Below are 14814 nucleotides of genomic sequence, written 5' to 3'. Positions count from 1 at the left end.
TGGAAGGACCTGCCAGTAGAGGATGCCACTTGGGAGAGTGAAGAAATTTTGCAGTATCTAGATTTGAGATTGCTTGTGGAAAAGCAATTTCAAGAGGGGTAGACTGTAATGTTCCCATCTTTTTAGCATCTCAATGGAGTTCTTAGCCTTTACATTCTCCAAAGCTTAAGTGGAGAAATAAGGAGAAATTGATTAAATTAATTTTTTATAAAGACATTAAATAAATTAAAATTAAAAGGTTATTTTATATTTAATTAATTTAATTAAGTGACTAAAGTTAAATAATTAAATTAAAAGAATCTTTTAGAAGGAGGAATTGTTATCTACCAAAATTGCGCCTATTAAGTTTGCATAAAACTTAACCTTTTGGAGAAACATGGAAACATTCCAAGGTTGTGGGTAAACTGTGGCTGGATGAATCTCTGGATCCTAGGTTGGCTTCCTATCTGGTAAATCACTTTATACTACCTGAAACTGATTCTTTTTATGGAGGAAAAGGGAAGAAGGATAACAGAAAATGAAAACTAAATCCTAAGGGTGATGCACCAGAAAAGTATCTTTAAGATCTAACAGATAATTAGCACATATTAAAACAGTAAAAACGAAACTCCTTTGCACAGCTCAATAATCAGAATCCTTGCATCAATAACTGATAAGAAGGCTAAAATAACAACTTCTAAAAGGAGAATAAATTACTAACAATCCAAAACTGCTTTGTAACACAACTTACAATCTGCAAATGACTGAAACAATCCTGTAGAAGGCATCAACATGACACACAAACACAGAAAAAGAGAAGGGATAAGCTGAAATTTCTATCCAAAGTGCTGCAAATCTGTATCTCTCTGAATATGGGTTACAAAAAGGTCTCTGCTCCTGTTAGGAAGTCTGAAGAACTTACAAGAAACAACAAAGCAAAGAAGAAAAAGAACCTCCACAAAATGAGCCTTCAACTCATCCTTATGCCCTATCCATCCAACTGCATTTTGAAAGCCATAAATGCTAGGTCAGATTAAGCCCTTGAGGCCAAACTTCAATCTCTAAAAAGACTTCAAAAAGGTGTCCAAAATAGCCCTAAAAGGCATGGTTTGATAATATCATCAACTGCCCCTCATAAATGCAGTTGTATCTCCAAGCAAACTCTCAAAGTCTCCAAAATGCAATAACTTCCTACCTTCCAGTCTTATCAACACATGATTGATGTTATAACTTTGCAAAAATATCTTAATATCCTTCTAATTATTTTAAAAGTAAAATAAATATCTTATTCTTATCATTAATATTAAATATTTTATGATTTAGTTATCTAGTCAATATTGATTAATATCAATTAGATAAATAAATCATAAATTGTTTAATATTTAATTTAATAATATTTATAATTTATATTTTGATAAGTATTAATTGTATTAATAATGTCATTAAATGATACATTAAATCACTTAACATTATCAATCCAGTTGATATTTATTGAATTATAAATTATAAATATTATTAAATTGAAAAAATAAAAATATTTATTATAGTGTTATGAGTATTGTTTTGATATATCAATTGGATTAACAATGTTAATAATTTTATTTAAATGATTTAAATCATAAATCACTCAATAATATCGTTAACATTGATATATCAAAATCACACTCCTAATAGTATAATGCATATTTCAAAATATTCATTTTACCTTCAAAATAAAGTTAGAGAAAAATAATTTTTGCAAAATTATAATTAAAGCCAAGCAAAAAAGAAAAGGCTCACGGCATGAAATAGAACAATTGGAAAAAGAAGAAAATAAAATCCCACAAAAATCAATGGAATGAAAGCTCTAGAAGGCATCATACAAATACCCTAACCATGCCAAAATCATTTTGATTTTGCACTTTGCAAAATGTGAGGATGAGCTCTCGCCGCCATGGGAAAAAAATGAGGGTTTTCCTATGCCTTGCGCGCTGCCATGATTTCACTGGTTCTTCTTTGAAGACTTGTTGGCTTTACTCTGTGGTAGAACACGAGTTTTCTTGCTCATGGGGCCATGACTTGCTGGCAAGGGTTGCTTCTCCTTTACTGGGTTTTATTGAACGCCCTTTCCTTTGTCATTGGCCTCGGGCCGAACAGCAGGCTGAGAGTGGCAATTTTTTGCTAGTATATTTCGCTATAAATTCAAGCCACGTGTAACTCCATTTTGACTGCATTCTTGGACGCCTGGAGGTAATGTTTCTTTCTTTCAACTTGCTGTAGATATTTGAGCCGTCATTATATTTCTTTATTTTGATAGCTACGATTTTCTGGGCACCTCCCCTCTCTGCTGCTTATTTTATAAGGCCGAGCACATTCATTTGCTTGTGCCATGCTCAAAATCGTGACTGTATTTTCCTTGAAGGCTGACATGGTAAGGATTCTTGTATACTTTATCCTGCTGGGTACATTCATACTTTTTTTTATCTTAGCCATCATACTCCAACATCACTTGTATTTTGTTGTATCTACATCACTCATTTCTTCAATATCTGTGTCTACATCTATTAGTTCTATGAAGAAATGGGTATGGCTGTTGGTAAAACGCAAACCCCATTTATTTGCTTGTGTCATTTTCTGAAATTACACATCACTGCTAGTATGCAAGTAACAAAAAAAATCTGGGTATTACATCTCCTTTCTGCTGCAAATTTGAGTGAAGCTTTGAGTTTTTTTCTTGTAATCTTTCCTCCAGCTGCTCATGATTGATTTTAGGTGAGCATCATCCTTTCATTTGGTAGCTGTGTATGATATTTTGGAGCCGTCATTTATTGGGTCAGCGTGATTCACTTTGATTAAATGCCATGGCTGATTAATAAAAACTTCTTGAGTTCTTCTTGATTTGCTCCCTTTTATTTGATCTGTAAGTCATGAGCTTGAGAAGAAATGCTGCTCATTTTCTGGACTGCTATGTCTGTTGCGTATGACCGCAAGGAGTTAATAAAACCTCACTCTCTGAATTTAGACACTCCAAGCAAAATATACTGTTGTTAACTCCACCTTCTTTTGTAACAAAGTCTTCCTTAATGCTGTTGTGGATTCATATCTCAGTGGCCTCTGTGGAAATTATAGCCCTCCTTGACATTGTATCTTTGATTGAAACAAAAGGTTTTCGAAAATTTTAAGTTCAGTCCCTTTAATGTTTCTTGTAATTCAGATTTGTATGAACAATGGCACTGTACATTTTGAATCCTGTAGCATGCATAACTTGGAGTGCTTTTGTGATCTATATTGTCTTGTAACACCCATAAACATGCTCTGTTTCGTTATACTTCAATAATGTAGAAGACATATGTACAGTTCTCTCTGTTTTTTAGCATGTTACTGATTTGTATTCATAACATTATGTAGCTGATGGAAATGAAACAAAAGGTCTCATGCAATGAAATACATGTCCCTTTAATGTTCCTATCTTTTTGCCGTAATGAAATAGATACCACAATAGTACTATTCTTTCACATCATTTACTTGTTGGAATGCCACTGTACTTCCTCCATGCTGGGTTCTGCCTGTTAGAATGATTGCAGACTGTGATTTTATGAGGGTTGTTAAATGCTGAAAGTGTCATTCATACCAGATTTGATTATTGGTTCTTGTTGAATATGAATCTTGAGCACCTTTTACTTCAAACTTGTGATTTTCTTTGACATGAAAAACACTACAGCAAGTTATGTAAAATCTTCATAATTTCTAGAGTAACTAACATTCTGCTAGACTATCCCATTCTATTATATTTGAAAGAATACTTTATGAGGTTCGAGCATGGGCTCGTGACTCCCATAAATTACCCTTCTGTGATCTGTATATATTCTTGACTATAATGGAAGGTTTCATACCAGAGTTAATATGTCCCTTTAACATTATACTTTTCGCTTTTTGCATTAAAGCACTTTAGACTTCATTCTGCTATTTTTATATGTATTTAAAATAGGAAATATATAGCATGTGTGGGTACATAATTGGTAATAACCAGTTATTGCTCAGATCATTTAAGATCTAACCCCATTTTTTCCCATGCAGGAGGACGAACATCATGGAGCCATCAGATCGAGAGTTGGACCAGGAGTGGCAACAACGGACTCATAACCAGTCAAAGGTTGAAAGGCAATACCTCTGACTCTACTTCCTTATGCTATATTTTTCTTATTTTCAGTATGTATAGAAGCAGTAGTCAAACTCACGGCTTGTGTGAGATTTCCATTTCCAGCATTTATATTCACTTCATTCTATGTAAATATCAGTTGTATTTCTTGAAAATAAAGAATACAAGGACAGTTGTATTCTTTGGGCACACAATGAATAACACTCATGCATTTTGCCTTCATACTAAAATTTCAAAGTTGTGCAAAATTTTAGTAACAATTTTGGCAACATATGCTATATGTCTGCCTGCTAGACATCAAAACCAGTAGCCTCACTGATCAATCCATTGGGCGAGTCAATTTGGGTGTACGAGAATAAGTGATTGTTGTTTTCAGCTCAGTGTTATTGGTATTACTTGCAGTGGTGAAGAAGAAATTCTTCATCATTATGAGTTATGCTCGTGAAACTAAGCTGGAAGGAATTATTGCGTATTCTCATATAGCCGAATCACAAAACATGACACAGATAGGAAAATTAGAGCGGTGTTGGGTGCATGTAGGTGCTATAGCTAGGTATCCATGTTTAGATATGTGGATTTGGACTTGTACATGGACTACCTAGTGACTATCAGATTTGAGGATGCTATTGCATGTGCATGTATGTAAGCATGGGTATGTGGTTATGGTATCTGCGTGCATGCAACATTATTCTGCTTTGCCTAGTTGTGCAGCAGCTTGGAAACTCTTTATTGAAAACACGAAACACTCAAAACTAAAGCAAGCATGCGCTGGAACAGCACTTAGGGAAAACCAAACAGCTAAACTATTATATACAAGGATAGATCCTACCTCAGAAACAATGCTTGAGGTGAATCCCGTTCACTGGGATTCGCTCCATGTTGCCATCCAACCTTGACAATTGAAAAGCGTTATGCTATTTACATTCTGAGATAATATAAGGCCCACTCCAAAAATTGTCAAACTTTGAATGTTTGCCTGGCCTGCTTTTTAATACGTCCCACCTTAGTACCACATCTCCCTCATTGAAAATCTTAGGTGGAGACCTCCTATCAAAAGTTCTTTTAGTTTGTAGTTGTTGATACTCCAAAGTTTGCATAGCTTTTCTTCGAACTTCATCCAATTCCATTAATTCAACATACCTGACTGCCATAGGGTCCTCTTCTTCAAACATTCGTAACTGACACATAATATCAAGAGCTGGAAGCTCAACTGATAAGGGTAACCTTGCTTCTTTCCCATATACCAGCATATATGGAGAATTACCAATTGACCGCTTAGGAGTTACACGGTCTGCCCATAATGCAGTCTTTAAATGAGAATGCCAAATTCTCTGATTTTCTTCCATTGTCCTCTTAAGGATCCTTATTAAGTTTTTATTTGTACTTTCAGCCAAACCATTCCCTTGAGGGTAATAGTTTGAAGATGTACTCAAGTAGATACCATGTTTGACAGCCCAGTCAGTTACTTTAAAAACAACAAATGCGAGTGCATTGTCAGATATTATAGATTCTGGGACACCAAATCTAGTAACTATATCCTGGTAAAAACTTAGAATAGCAAATTCATTTGAGTTCCTTAAAGCAATGGCCTTTGTCCATCTTGTAAAGTAATCCATTGTTGTAAGCACCCACCTGTGACCAGCATTAGATGGGGGATTAATAGGTCCTATGAAATCAAGACCCCACTTCATGAAAGGCTGACTTACTTGAACTGGTTGTAAAGGCATGGCTGAGAGTTTCTCCTTGCCCGCAAAGAGTGCACACTTCACACACTTTTTAGACTAGGCATAACAGTCTTTAAACAATTCTGGCCAATAATAACCAGCATGCATGATTTTCCATGCTGTTGTTCGTGGGGCAAAATGACCTCCTGAATCTCCATCATGAAATTCTTTTAAGATTCTTTCCACTTGATCAGAGTGAATGCACCGCAATAACGTACCATTGACATCTTTCTTAAACAAAACCTTGTTCAACAAAACATAAGGAATAGACTGCAAACAGAAATACCTTCTCTTAGCTTTGTCTAAATCTGACGGACATTCACCAGTTTGTAGAAAATGTGCCATTTGCTGCACCCAATCAGTGGCAGAATCTGGAACAGCTTGCTCACCATTATGAATAACTAGAATAGCAGCATGTTCACCTCCTTCTTTGCTGCTCACGGCATCAGCCAGCTGCTCACATAACCCTTTTCCCCTAATCAGCTTGGTGACCTTAATCTCCACATCGTATTCCATCACCTTAGTCACCCAACCAGCTCTCTTATCATTTAAAGCCTTACTTAAAAGGAATTCCTTGACGCTCGGATGAGCGACCATTAGGACGATCTTATTATTTGACAACATGTGCTTAAACTTTTTTTAACTTCTTATAACAGCGAGGACATGCTTTTCCACAAATGAATACCTGAGCTAGTAGTCCTTAAGACCTTGACTGAAAATGTCACCGGCTGCTCCAAGCCCTCATCATTGTGTTGCACTAACATTGTTGAGATAGAGTCAATATCCCCATAAGCATATAAGGCAAAATCCTTAGAAAAATCAGGATTTACAAGCATAGGCACTGCTGCAAGTGCCTCCTTGATCAGCTCAAAGCTCCTCTTCCCATCTTTAGTCCAGCTAAAAGGTTTATTCTTCCGTAACATGGCTGTCAGTGGGCTCAACAGGTCTGCAATATCTGGAATAAACCTTCTAACAAAGTTTATTCGGCCAATAAAACTTTGTAATCCTTTCTTGTGTGCTAGCAAAGGAAGAGCCAAGATTGCTGTTATTCTCTCAGGATCTATGGTGATACCCTGTTTAGACACCACATAACCAAGCAATCTACCTTCATGAACTGCAAAAACACATTTCTTGGGATTAAGGGATATCCCGAACTCTCTACACCTTTCAAAAATCTGCCTTAGGTGCTTTAGATGATCCTTCGCTTCCCTAGAAAAAATAGTGATGTCATCTAGGTAAACCAAAACACTCCTATATATTAGCTTATCAAAAGCCATATCCATGGCTTTCTGAAAGGTTTCCCCAGCATTGGACAAACCAAAGGGCATCTTTTTGTACGCTATGGTACCCTACTTGGTGGTAAAAGTTGTCTTAAACTGGTCCTCCTCCCTTACTAAAATTTGATTATAAATTCAATATCCGTCTAACAAGGAAAACCTTTCTGATCCTGAGACCACTTGAAGGATTTGCTCCATAGAAGGCAAAGGATGCCGGTCCTTCAACGAAGCTCTATTCAAGTCTCGAAAATCAACACATAGCCTTATTTCGCCACTTTTTTTTCTTACAGGCACAAGGTTTGAGACCCAAGAAGTATGCTTGATAGGGAAAATAATACTACTTTTAATCAGCTTATTCAGTTCCTTTTGCATAAGCAGCTCTAGCTTTGGATTCAAAGGCCTTTGTTTTTGCCTCACTGATTTAGCATCTGGTTCAAGCTCAATAGTATGTTGAGCAAGTTGGGGATTAAACCCCTTCAAATCGCCATATTCCCATGCAAAGACATCATTGAATTCCTAAAAAAGTCTAATAAATGAATGCTTTTCTTCTGTTGTGCACACCTTACCCAGCTTTAACAACTTTCCTTTGAATACCTCAACTTCCTCATAATTTTCCTGCTGAACTTGCATGCTGGCCTTTGATTTTCTAGTCTCATCATCAATGTTAAAAATGGATTCAAAGGTGACCAAACCCTTTGGCATCTTATTATTTTTTAGCTGAATAATCTGATCAGCATACTGATGCTGAAAATTCCTCTGGTTAGCTTGAGAAAAGTCGGCTTCCTCTCTTAGAAAATTGACTATTTGTTGGTCGCTATCAAAAATCTGCCAATGTGTATTATTATCAGGTACAGCAGGTCTGATAACAACCTTGACATGCTGGCTGGTTTTTTCACTGCTAATTTCTTTTGGAATATCAAATTCAGCACCAATAGCAGCCAGTCTATCAGCATGCTTATTCTGATCTCTAGGTATGGAAATGAGATTGAAGGCATCAAAACCCTCAAGAAGATCCCATACTCTGTGCTAGTAAGATTTAAGTAGCTTGTTCTTGGTAACATTTTGGTTTCTCACTTGATTAATGATCAGCTCGCTGTCCCCGTACACCTTCAAACAGCTGACACCAATCCTTCTTGCCCATTCTAATCCATGGATCAAGGCCTCATACTCGGCCGTATTATTTGAACAACTGAAACAGAAACGAAAAGCTGAAAAATACCTCTCATTTCTTGGGGAGATCAACATGCAACCTCCACCAGCTCCAACCTTGTTCCTCACACCATTAAAAAACACATCCCAAACTTCGTTATCTTGTTGTCCAATCTGTGGATTTGCACTTTTTTCCAGATTGGGAATGAAGGAATCAGCTTCTTGTATCAAATACATGCCCAAACCAGCATGTCCTAGATTTTCACATGGACTTTTAGTTTGATTTTGGAAGGCCCATTCATCAAGAAGAATATCTGGTATCTCCTCGGTTTGAGTGTTACCCTCTCGAACTTCAGGTCGTTCCTCTTGCTCACTGCAAGTTGGCATTTATGGGGCTTTGAGAATAAGGCTCAATATGATCTTTGGCTATAGGTTCTGATCTTATAGTAACTTTGGTACCATACTTGGTTCTAAATAACATGTGAGACCAATCAGATGACAAATAACCTCCAATTTTGGCAGTGAAATCCCTTGATAAACATATAGCAAAATAAGGAGGTAGCTCTATGACAAAAATATCTTGTGGGATAGAAAAATTTGGACAAGCTTGCAATGTTAAATCAAGATTTTTAATGACCCCTATGGTATTAACAGCAGTCCCATCTAGCTATACAACTCCCTTTTCAAGTGGCTTATATTTGATACCCAACTTGTCTGCAATTTGTTTGGGCATCACCGAGCTACTTGCACCTGAATAAATCATACAGTTGTGTACTAGGTGCTCTCCTATAATCAAAGATACGTAAAAGGGTGGGGGTTTGACTGCTAGGGGTTGTTGCTCATTTCCTTTTGCAATAGCATTAGTCATTACAAATTTAGCTTCTTCGCTTTCAGGTTTACTAGAAAGACTTAAACCTGATAAAGCTAATTGCAGGAGGTCCTTTTGACCTGGAACACCCAAAAAATCCCACATGGAAATAGATACATTTTCCTTCTTCATATGATCCAAAATATTAAGAGAAGTCATACCAATCCTAGATTGGGCCTTTGCAGTAGCAATGTCAATGTTAACACTAGCTAGTTGTATTGGAACTGTAGGCCTTTCATTACTGGCTAAAGCTGGACTCTTTGAAAAATTCTACATATTCTCAGTGCCAGACGAGCTTGCAGCTTGCGGACCACTTTCTATTGCTCTCTTCTTGCTTCTGGTATTGTCTACAACAGAGAGAACAACCCGATTTATGCCACAAAAATCATCGTCCTGCCAATTTAATAGAGTTGTCTCTGGTGGTCTGCCTTCATGCTGCTGTAAGGTGGCTTCATTACAACCATCATCTTGTGAATTTGGAATATTTTGAACCATCAAGGCCTGATTTATGACCCCATTCATGCAAGTACTTTGATTATGTTGCTAGTTACACAGAAAACACCACTCATAATCCTAACTAGGTTGTTTTGAGTAGGAACCAGCTCATTTGAGGTGCTAGTAACATTGGGGTTATAGGGTTGATAAGGTCTCGTATTAATTTTTGGTCTTTGGCCTTGGTTATTTGGCTGGTAAGGCAATCTATTGCCCTGATTTTGCTGATATTGGGATTGATAAGAGGGCTGGTAAGGCCTATATCCTTGACTTTGTTGCTTTTTTATGTTCACAATTTCATTACCAAGAGTCTGCAAAAATACCCTTAATCTCTTGCAAATCTGTAGATTGAGCTGGAAGGGCACTACTTTGCAAATTGGGTTGCGTATTGGGTGCTAGCAATGCTGGCGCTGCTGGAATAACAGCTAAGGGGGTTGCTTGCAAAGGTATTATTGACAGAACTACAGGCGCTATTGGAAAAATTGGCATAGGTGGCCTTGGGGCAATTTTTCCAGCTAGTATAAGGCTGTTTTTTGCTCTCACAACTACGTCATAAGCATCCGGAAGTGTAACAGCTTGCATAGTTTGTATCATAACTGCTATATCACTATTAAAAACCCTTAAGTAATATAAAAAAGCATGTTCAGCTGAGGGTCTTCCCATTTGTGAAATTCTATCCCACGTCCTTTGGAAACAGAAATTAAAATCTGTTACTTGCTCATGGGGGGGCCTTTTGATCGTTGACAATTCCTCTACCAAGGATAGATGGTCGGATTTGTCTTCAAAAAACTTGCAATGTTCAATGCCAAGTTGATCCGAGTCAGCAATAGAACCCACCGGTAGCCTTCTAAACCACTGTAATGCTTTTCCTTTAAATGACGTAGCCAACAACCTAACAGCAACATTATCTTCTATGACATGGTGCAGGGCACAAAGATTAGCCACATCCTTAATGTGTTCAACTGGGGTGGTTTGATCCTCAACTATAAAATATGGCAAACTTTTTAATGCGGCCACAGGAATGACATCATGTTGAGTTAGATTCAAAGGGCTGCCTTGATTAAATGAGACAAACGGCTGGTTTCTTTGTAATGCCATGGGAACCTGCAAAAAATTACCTCTTGGTGTAGTGAAAACTAGAACAGCAGGATAAACTCTAACTGCAGCAGGAGTAGACTTGGCTCTTCTTGTATAAACCACTGTCTTTTTGGGCTTTTCAGCTACTCTTCCTCTTCTCCTCGGTGGAGATAGTTGCAAATATTCAAAATCTGAAGAGCTACTTCTTGTTTGCACTCTTCTCATATGTTGTAATCCACTGGTCCCACCTTTCCAAAGCTCAGAGTCGCCAAGTGTGTAATTTTGTAGCCTCTTCCAAGCTGAAAATACTACTGTACACACTAACAATAGCAAAAATATTGCAAAAGATGATTGGAAAAACCAGTCACTGGTCCCACCTTTCCAAAGCTCAGAGTCGCCAAGTGTGTAATTTTGTAACCTCTTCCAGGCTGAAAATACTGCTGTACACACTAACAATAGCAAAAATATTGCAAAAGATGATTAGAAAAACCAGTCACTGGTCCCACCGGGCATGCCAAAAACTGTTATCTACCAAAATTGCGCCCTGTTAAGTTTGCAGAAAACTTAACCTTTCGGAGAAACATGGAAACATTCCAAGGTTGTGGGTAAACTATGGCTGGAATGAATCTCTGGATCTTAGGTCGGCTTCCTATCTGGTAAATCACTTTATACTACCTGAAACCGATTCTTTATTTTGATAGCTGCGATTTTCTAGGCACCTCTCCTCTTTGCTTCTTATTTTATAAGGCCGAGCACATTCATTTGCTTGTGCCATGCTCAAAATCGTGACTGTATTTTCTTTGAAGGCTGACATGGTAAGGATTCTTGTATACTTTATCCTGTTGGGTACATTCATACTTTTTTTTTATCTTAGCCATCATACTCCAGCATCACTTGTATTTTGTTGTATCTACATCACTCATTTCTTCAATATATGTGTCTACATCTGTTAGTTCTATGAAGAAATAGGTATGGCTGTTGGTAAAATGCAAACCCCATTTATTTGCTTGTGTCATTTTTTGAAATTACACATCACTGCTGCTACACAAGTAACAAAAAAAATCTGGGTATTACATCTCCTCTCTGCTGCAAATTTGAGTGAATTTTTGAGTTCTTTTCTTGTAATCTTTCCTCTAGCTGCTCATGATTGATTTTACGTGAGCATCATCCTTTCATTTGGTAGCTGTGTATGATATTTTGGAGCCATCATTTACTGGGTCAGCATGATTCACTTTGATTAAATGCCATGGCTGATTAATAGAAACTTCTTGAGTTCTTCTTGATCTGCTGCCTTTTATTTGATCTGTAAGTCATGAGCTTGAGAAGAAATGCTGCTCATTTTCTGGATTGCTATGTCTATTGCGTATGACCGCAAGGAGTAAATAAAACCTCGCTCTCTGAATTTAGACACTCCAAGCAAAATATACTATTGTTAACTCCACCTTCTTTTGTAACAAAGTCTTCCTTAATGCTGTTGTGGATTCATATCTCAATGGCCTTTGTGGAAATTATAGCCCTCCTTGACATTGTATCTTTGATTGAAACAAAAGGTTTTCGGAAATTTTAAGTTCAGTCCCTTTAATGTTTCTTGTAATTCAGATTTGTATGAACAATGGCACTATACATTTTGAATCCTGTAGCATGCTTAACTTGGATTTCTTTTGTGATCTATATTGTCTTGTAACACACATAGCCATGCTCTGTTTCATTATACTTCAATGATGTAGAAGACATATGTACAGTTCTCTCTGTTTTTTAGCATGTTGCTGATTTGTATTCATAACATTATGTAGCTGATAGAAATGAAACAAAAGGTTTCATGCAATGAAATACATGTCCCTTTAATGTTCCTATCTTTTTTCCGTAATGAAACAGATACCACAATAGTACTATTCTTTCATATCATTTACTTGTTGGAATGCCGTTGTACTTCCTCCATGCTGGGTTCTGCTTGTTAGAATGATCGCAGACTATGATTTTATGAGGGTTGTTAAATGCTGAAAGTGTCATTCATACCAGATTTGATTATTGGTTCTTGCTGAATATGAAGCTTGAGCACCTTTTACTTCAGACCTGTGATTTTCTTTGACACGAAAAGCACTACAGCAAGTTATGTAAAATCTTCATTATTTATGGAGTAACTAACATTTTGCTGGACTATCTCATTCTGTTATATTTGAAAGAATACTTTATGAGGTTCGAGCACGGGCTCGTGACTCCCATAAATTACCCTTCTGTGCTCTGCATATATTCTTGACTATAATGGAAGGTTTCATACCAAAGTTAATATGTCCCTTTAACATTATACTTTTCTCTTTTTGCATTAAAGCACTTTAGAATTCATTTTGCTATTTTTATATGTATTCAGAATAGGAAATATATAGCATGTGTGGGTACACAGTTGATAATAACCAGTTATTGCTTAGATCGTTTAAGATCTAACCCCATTTTTTTTCCCATGCAGGAGGATGAACATCACGGAGCCATTAGATCGAGAGCTGGACCAGGAGTGGCAACAACGGACTCATAACCAGTCAAAGGCTGAAAGGCAATGACTTGTTACCTTTGACTCTACTTCCTTATGCTATATTTTTCTTATTTTCAGTATGTATAGAAGCAGCGGTCATACTCACAACTTGTGTGAGATTTCCATTTCCAGCATTTATATTCACTTCATTCTATGTAAATATTAGTTGTATTTCTTGAAAATAAAGAATACAAGGACATTTGTATTCTTTGAGCACACAATGAATAACACTCATGCATTTTGCCTTCATACTAAAATTTCAAAGTTGTGCAAAATTTTAGTAATAGGAATCTAGTATTATTTTATGTCTTCTAGAAACAGGTCCATCTATTGGAGGAAAAGAATAAATAGGGAGGTCAACTTCATTGTTGAGCATCGAATGTGTTGCCATCTACTTTTTTGGATAACTTATGGAGCTAAGGGCTTCTATAGTTGCTACATTGATCGTTGGGAATGAACACTCACATTGATTTCCATAACTAAGGTGGTGAAATATCTTCTAAAGGGTTGCGATTGTTGGAGAAGACAAATCAATCTTTTCATTGTGTCAAATTTGTGGCCTAGGGCCAAATTTATGGAGTAAGGAATAATTTGGGTATTGCTACACTATTGCTGCTACAGTGATGCTACTACAATAATTTGCTACAATACCACTGCTACAGTGTCGTTGCTACGATGATTTTCTATAGGAAAATTCATATTTTTTGAGCAATTCTAGGTTTTTATCTACTACATCTTGCATTGTTTGAGAGTAGATATTTAGGGCATTGGTAGGGGTTGTAAAATCTATTGTAATCTGATTTATATCAGAGTTTTATATCAGAATTTGTTTCCCTAATGTCTTATTGATGTAGATGCATATTTTCATATTTGTAATCAATGTTATACAAAAACAATTGCATCTTCATTGTTAAATGCTTGATGTGTTCTTTGCAAGCATATTTATTAAAGTTTGGCATTTAGAAACCAATCAGAATTTAGATATGTAATATATCTCTTGCTTGCAAAGTGTTTGACAAAATGTCAAACAAGTGAATTAGAGAAGACTTTGTGTTTGACAAAGTTATAACCTGTTGGGATTATTACATTTCTATTCTGATTATGGCATTGGTGTGGAAAGAGTGATTGGTTTGGTATGCTTCCCTATAGGAAGGAGGAAGTCATTTCCAACAGTATTGCTAGTTTGCTTCTTTAGTATAATCAATGATTTGGGATACTTGTTAGAGAAGCAGTTTTGTGAAAGTTGGACATCTTGAATATTCCACAAGTCTAGAGAGATAAGATATTATAGACAACTAGGAAGGTGGATGGCCTTTTTGCTTGTAGGAACCAGGATGAAGAGTCACATGGTTAGTAATGTTTCAAGGAGTTGGTCGGCATAATGTTGAGCTTCCACCTTCATTTCACCTTAGTAGTGCTTGTGATTTCAGTTGGAATGAAGTTCTTAGTTGGATTGGGAATCTTCTCATATATGATAGTGGCACAGGGTAGGTTGATCCAATTGATCATACACTTCAGGAGTTTTGAGATCCTAGTACTAGTATGATTGATGCATTGTTCTTGTGGAATATTGATAGTGGCTT

General features: G+C 36.7%; 1 protein-coding gene and 1 long non-coding RNA gene across 3 annotated transcripts in view; one reads left to right on the top strand and one right to left on the bottom strand.

Moving 5' to 3' along the window:
- The window catches only part of LOC149556821 (uncharacterized), a 215317-nt gene that overhangs the window by 178094 nt on the left and 22409 nt on the right, over positions 1 to 14814 (top strand). For both annotated transcript variants that reach the window (XR_016364788.1, XR_016364789.1), the window contains exons 4-5: positions 4036 to 4119; positions 13169 to 13252. This is a non-coding gene — a long non-coding RNA (uncharacterized LOC149556821). The remainder of the gene's footprint in view (positions 1 to 4035; positions 4120 to 13168; positions 13253 to 14814) is intronic.
- The window catches only part of LOC149556822 (hyperosmolality-gated Ca2+ permeable channel 1.5-like), a 211098-nt gene that overhangs the window by 178119 nt on the left and 18165 nt on the right, over positions 1 to 14814 (bottom strand). The gene's annotated exons all lie outside the window — the stretch shown is intronic.

Source organism: Cupressus sempervirens, chromosome 5 (genome assembly GCF_028749045.1).
Source record: "Cupressus sempervirens isolate cs-2001-9-10 chromosome 5, ASM2874904v1, whole genome shotgun sequence".
Classification (NCBI taxonomy): Eukaryota; Viridiplantae; Streptophyta; class Pinopsida; order Cupressales; family Cupressaceae; genus Cupressus; species Cupressus sempervirens.
Note: the sequence above shows the minus strand (reverse complement) of the source record. Positions and strands in the feature narration are given on the sequence as shown.